Here is a 6,027-nt window from a genome sequence, read left to right as displayed (position 1 = left end):
AAAATGAAAAACAGGCAACCTTGGGATATAGAAGGTTGGGGGGACCCTATAGAATGAACCAGAGTCCTGGGAAGAGAGACTCTCAGGAATCAATGGAAGGGACCTTAGATGAAATGTCCTACAGTAAGGAGAGAGAACTTACAGAGCCCACCTCCAGCAGAAGGACAGGGCATCAAGTGAGGGTTGGGGTTGCCAACCTACAGTCAAAACTCTAACTCAAAATTGTTCCGGTCTGAAACTGCAGGGATGGAAATGGAGAGGAGCCTGAGGAAAAGAAGGTCCAGTGACAGGCCCAAAGTGGGATCCAGCTCAACAGGTCCCAAGACCTGACTCTACTATGGAGGCTACGAAGCGCTCACAAAAAGGGACCTAGCCTGACTGCTCTCCGAAGACCCAACAAAAGTCAGGTGCAGATATTTGCACCCAATCCATGGACAGAAGCTGTTGACTTGGGCGATCCTGTAGGAGGATCAGCAATCTTAATTAACCTGGGCCCCTGAGTTATCTCAAACAGTCGATCACCAACCAGGCAGCATATACCAGCTGATATGAGACCCCTAACACATATACAGCAGAGGACTGCCAGGTCTGGCTTTAGACAGAGAAGATGCACCTAATCCTCTAGAGACTGGAGGCCCCAGGGAGTTTAGAGGTCTGGTGGGGTGGATGGTGGGGGCATCCTTGTGGAGACAGTGGAGGCAGGGAGGGATGTGGAACAGTCAGAGGGTGTGCAGGAGGAGAATAAAATCTGGAGTGTAAAGATAAATAAATCAGTCAATCAATCAATCAATCAATAAATAAATGATAAAAAAGAAATGGAGAGAAAGGTATGAAATAGAAATAGCAGAAACAAAAAGTCAAATAAAAGTTGTGTTTTGACTTTTACACTGTGATTAAAATAACCCAGTTTTGTGAGTCTGGTAGCATCTATCTGCCCTATCTACTAACTGCTGTGTGGGTCAACACCATCATCCCTAATAGATAAAATAGAAAATTATCTCAATATCTGTCTTCACTTCTTTTTATAGTGAATTTTATGCAAGCATATAATGTTTTGATCAAATTTGCCCCCATTCTTTCTTTTCAAATTTCTCCTTTATTCTCCATCACTACTTTTCCCTTCCAACATTCTGTACGCTCTTGATTTTCCTCTGCATATATCGGTATAGAAAAAATGCTGCACGCTAATATTTTGAAAGAATCAGCAGAACTGCAGACGTGTAGGAAATTTTCTTCGACATTGGTAGAAATGAGACAGGCAAAGTTAAATTTATAGTGAAGTCAAACTAAAATTATCTCTGTGATGGAAATTGTACATGTGAAATTTCATAACACTGAATATACTAAGAGACAGTAACCACTGACTCTCACTGAACACCTCAGAAATAGAACAATCTGACTATGAAAAGCTTACTTTTATGTGAAACACGCATTCTCACTATGGTGAGGTGTGGTGGTAATCAAGCATACCTCTGGGAGTCTGATGAATGGTATAGAAGTTCTTTTCAACACACATACACACACACAAACAAATTTAGAAGTTGGTTTTTAAGGGATTCACCAAATCCCTGAAACCATACTGCTCTGAGTTAAAAACCTCTAATATACACATTCAAGTGACTGATTTGTTCTTAGACTGGCCAAAGTACTATGGAGGGATGGGCAATCCCAGAAGTCATTCTGAGCTGTCATCACAGCTGGAGGATGTGGACTTTAAATTTCCTCTTAATACCCTGCCTGGGTTCACCTGAGAATTGCTGAACTTTCTGCTTTACTATCATTTAATTCAACATCCTGGTTAATTCCTGGGTAAACATATGTTTGACTATACATATATGGAGACAAACATATTGAAAACATTAAGTGCTAAAAAATGGTCCGCATTAGTTACTTCCATATATGTTCATTTGAATAAGGTGAAACATCAAGAAAACTAGTTATGAGGACCCTTATTTATCCAAGATGAATACCTAGAGATATTCTTTGGTATTAGTGTCAGCGTTTGCAAGAAAAAATTATCCCATTAAAATAGCCCTCATGAATAATTCAGAGAGTTCAATTTAATGGAGGAAGGGGGAGACAGAAACGGGTCATCAAATTTGTTGGAAACCTATATTGCTGTACAGCATTTTTTATGAGCAGTTATAATGTAAGTTATTTTTTGTTCTTTACCCACAGGAAGTAGTTTTCATAATTCAAAAATTTTGCCTTTCATTTTTTGACTTGCCACATTCCTAAAGTATTTTCTCAAGAAATATTTTATGTGTTCCACCTAGTGGATACTGATTTTTTGTTTTATTTTAGAAAGTGCATTGATAAGAAATCTTTGCTTATGTTGAAAGAGTAACTAACTTAAAAGAAAGTGAACTGGAATGGCTAACTTCCTGTGCTCTAACAATCAACTGGAATGAGTTCAGTAGACACTGGCTGTTGGTCAGGGTTTGGTGGGTGGGGAGTGCAAGAGGCACTGTAGAACTACCTATGGTGAAGTATTTAGTGTGCAAAGCCTTTACAAGGACCTAGTACAGAGTTCAGCACTGGAGCAATTAATGACAGAGAGAAGACAACAGGGCTGCACATTCTCCAATCACATGAAGATGTTCTGCTTTGACCAACATTCACATGTACAGAAGCCTGAAGTATGTTTCAGATTTGAAACTATATAACCAACAGCTTTCCAGTTCAATATTGATTAGCAAGTACCTCTTCTATTGTGTATGTAGCCCAACAGTGGTGAACTCATCAGAGAATGTGATATCTCCTACTTTTCTCTAACTTAAGTCTCTCCTATATATGTGTTAACTATTTCCTCATACTTTGAAAGATAAAACTACAAATGTTAATAATACTGAGCCATCGCTTCTCGGCCTTTTGGCTAAGATCAAGTGTAATAATACTGAGCCAATTAACCACAGTGGTATATAGTATAGATAATTGGAATCGCTTCATATTTTCCCTAATAGCAGAATAGAAGAATGAAAACGGAGTTAAAAGTCGGGTGGCTCCTGAAGCTGGCGAGAAAGCTTGGTGGAGAAACAAGACTTCTCCCCAGAGCTCGCATGGAGGTTTGTTTTTTTTTCACATTAGAAATGAATGGCAGTGTTGGTGGATTTGACTTTTTTCCATTGGGTGCAGTCCTAAGAAGAACATTAGTGTACATAAGGTCATTGTGAAGAGATTTCCAAATCAGTAACTGAAGAAAGAAAGGATGGAAACAAGTGAGAAGATGTCAAGTTAATTCATTGACAAAAGAGTCCTTCCCTGAGAAATAACACCATCTCAAAATCTTCATCCGAGAGGTGACATCACCTTTTCAAAGTTCCCACCTGAAGGTAACAGTGTCTCCTCATAGCCTTTTCCTGATGGATAACAGTCTTTACAGAGTATTCTTCATGATACTTATAGGTGTACCAAAGCAGAAACAACATCACGGCAATCTCCTCAGGTAGGGCCAGAAGGCTAGACCTTTCCAACTCGTACTCCATCACTGAGTGCGGCTTTTCTCTTTTCTGGATGAAGAAATTTGTGACAGAGCTGAATCCTAAGAGCTTGTGGTAGTTTGAATATGCTTGGCCCAGGGAGTGGCATTATTAGGAGATGTGGCCTGGTTGGAGTAAGTATGGCCTTGTTGGAGGAAGTTTATCACTCTGGGTGTGGGCTTTGAGGTTTCTGAGCTAAAGCTCCACACAGTTTGGAAGGAATTCTCCTCATAAATGGTTGTGCAACAGCTACTTCTTGGCTACCTTCAGATCAAGATGTAGAAGAACCCTCAGTTCCTTCTTTAGCACCAAGCCTGCCTGGATGATACCATGTTTCCCACCATGATGATAATGGACTGAACCTCTGAACCTGCAAGGTAGCACCAAATTAAATGTTTTACATTATAAGAGTTGCCTTGGTATGGGGTCTCTCACAGCAATAAAACCCTAAGAGCTGATTGCTAGCTGTACTCATGGCATCTAAAACCATAGGGCTCTTAATATCTAGAGAACATCCCCAAAGACAGGGTAGCCATGTTTTAGGTTTCAAGTGAATGGGGTGTTGGTGGGGGAAGCAATACAGGAGTGCAAACTTAGAAATAAGAATGAGGATCACAATGATTACAAACAAATATTTGGCCTTATAATTTGGAAAGCTGTGCTTGGCCTAAGAAGAAAATGATGTAATAACCCATAGAGAGTTTGAAATTCATCTTGGAAAGAAAACAAAAGCCAAGCCCAGAGTAAAAATGTTTGGCCAACATATGCTATAGCTTTTTCTTTTACTTTGTGTGTGTGTGTGTGTGTGTGTGTGTATGTGTGTGCTCAAGCGCGCGTGCATGTGCGTGCATGTACATATGCACTGTGGGTGACAATCATTCTTTGACATCTTTTGAATTAAAGATATCACTTTCTTTTTATAGTGGGGGCCTTCTATGAAGAAAAGTGTTCAATGAAACATAAACATAAGTCAGATAGGGGTTGAGGAAAGGGTTTTTAAGATCTAGTTCCCTTATCTATCTTTATTTTTCCTGCTTTAGGAATCAGACATGGTGGCCTGTGCTCCAGAATCCTTCTTAGTCCTGGAGGGAAGAATTGCAGAAACCTCAGCTTGGATATCCATCAACCACAGTACCAATGCCTGCTGTCTCCTTGTTTGTGTCTTCTTCTTCTTCTTCTTCTTCTTCTTCTTCTTCTTCTTCTTCTTCTTCTTCTTCTTCTTCTTCTTCTTCTTCTTCTTCTTCTTCTTCTTCTTCTTCTTCTTCTTCTTCTTCTTCTCCTCCTCCTCCTCCTCCTTCTCCTCCTCCTCCTCCTCCTCCCCCTCCTTCTCCTCCTCCTCCTTCTCCTCCTCATCCTCCTTGTCCTCGTCCTCCTCCTTCTCCTCCTCCTCCTCCTTCTCCTCCTTCCTCTCCTTCTTCTCCTTCTCCTTCTCCTCCTCCTCCTCCTTCTCCTCCTTCTCTTCCTTCTTCTCCTTCTCCTCCTCCTCCTTCTCTCTCTCTTCCTCCTCCTTCAACTGCTGGTTCTTATGTGTTGGGACCATCATAAAAGTATCAATAATGCTTGCAACCAAATGCAGTTCTAAATTACAATCAGTGGTTTGAAAATAGATAGGAGTTGTGACTAGCTATGGCATTGGGTGAAAGTCAAGAAAACATTTTTACCTTCTAAGAGGCTATAGCTGAGTTAGGAGTCTAAATCTTTAACCTTGAAATAATAGTCAAAATGATACAATATCTAATTACGTTGCTATTTAATTTCTTTCACACTATATGACATATGATCTGTGGATGTTCAGGTGAAAGGAAATTGAAGCCTTGGCCTTTGGAGAAGCTTTTGCCATGGTAAGAGCAGGAGCTAAGTCTTGGATCATGGATTGGCTTGCACAAGGAAGAAAAATGTAGGGGAGAAAGTAAAAAGTTAGGAAAGAAGTTAGTTTGATTTAAATTATGGTATGTAGTTGATTAAAAGAAACAGAAATACAGCCAAGGCAATAACAATAATGATAATAATAATGATGATGATAATAAAAAATAATAATCCAATATGGTAGAAAGTTAGTAAGCACAGAGGGTGATTGGAAGTCATTGAAAAGCAGCATCCAGTGGACATGTGATGTGTAAATCACTTTGGAAGTCCCAGGAGCAGCGCTGAAACTGGACAGAAGTCTGTGCATGAAGAGCCCAGGTAAGTGACTCCATAGCAATCCAGGGGGTGGAGGAAATGGTTTGAATCATACTGTAGCAGAGAAAGGGTTAGAAAGCACAGCAAGATAGCCATTGCTAAATCACCATTCTTATGTAATCTCTGCTAGAGGCTTACAAAGGTAAGGTAGGGTACAGTTGTACTGTTGTAGCACAAACTGTGTCCTGGCAAAAAGGAGTCACTGCTCTTACGTAAGACTTGAGGACAGACTAAAACCTCATTAAATTGTTCTTGCTAGGAAAATGATACTTCCTGCTTAAATTTTGTTTAGACACACTAATATGATTTTATAACTTCATATAAAAATTCAAATTTTAAATGTTTTCCTAGTTCTGCTGCTTTCTGT

This window comes from Apodemus sylvaticus, chromosome 7 (genome assembly GCF_947179515.1).
Source record: "Apodemus sylvaticus chromosome 7, mApoSyl1.1, whole genome shotgun sequence".
In the NCBI taxonomy this organism is placed as follows: Eukaryota; Metazoa; Chordata; class Mammalia; order Rodentia; family Muridae; genus Apodemus; species Apodemus sylvaticus.
The sequence above is the reverse complement of the archived record's forward strand: the minus strand, read 5'-3'. Positions refer to the sequence as shown.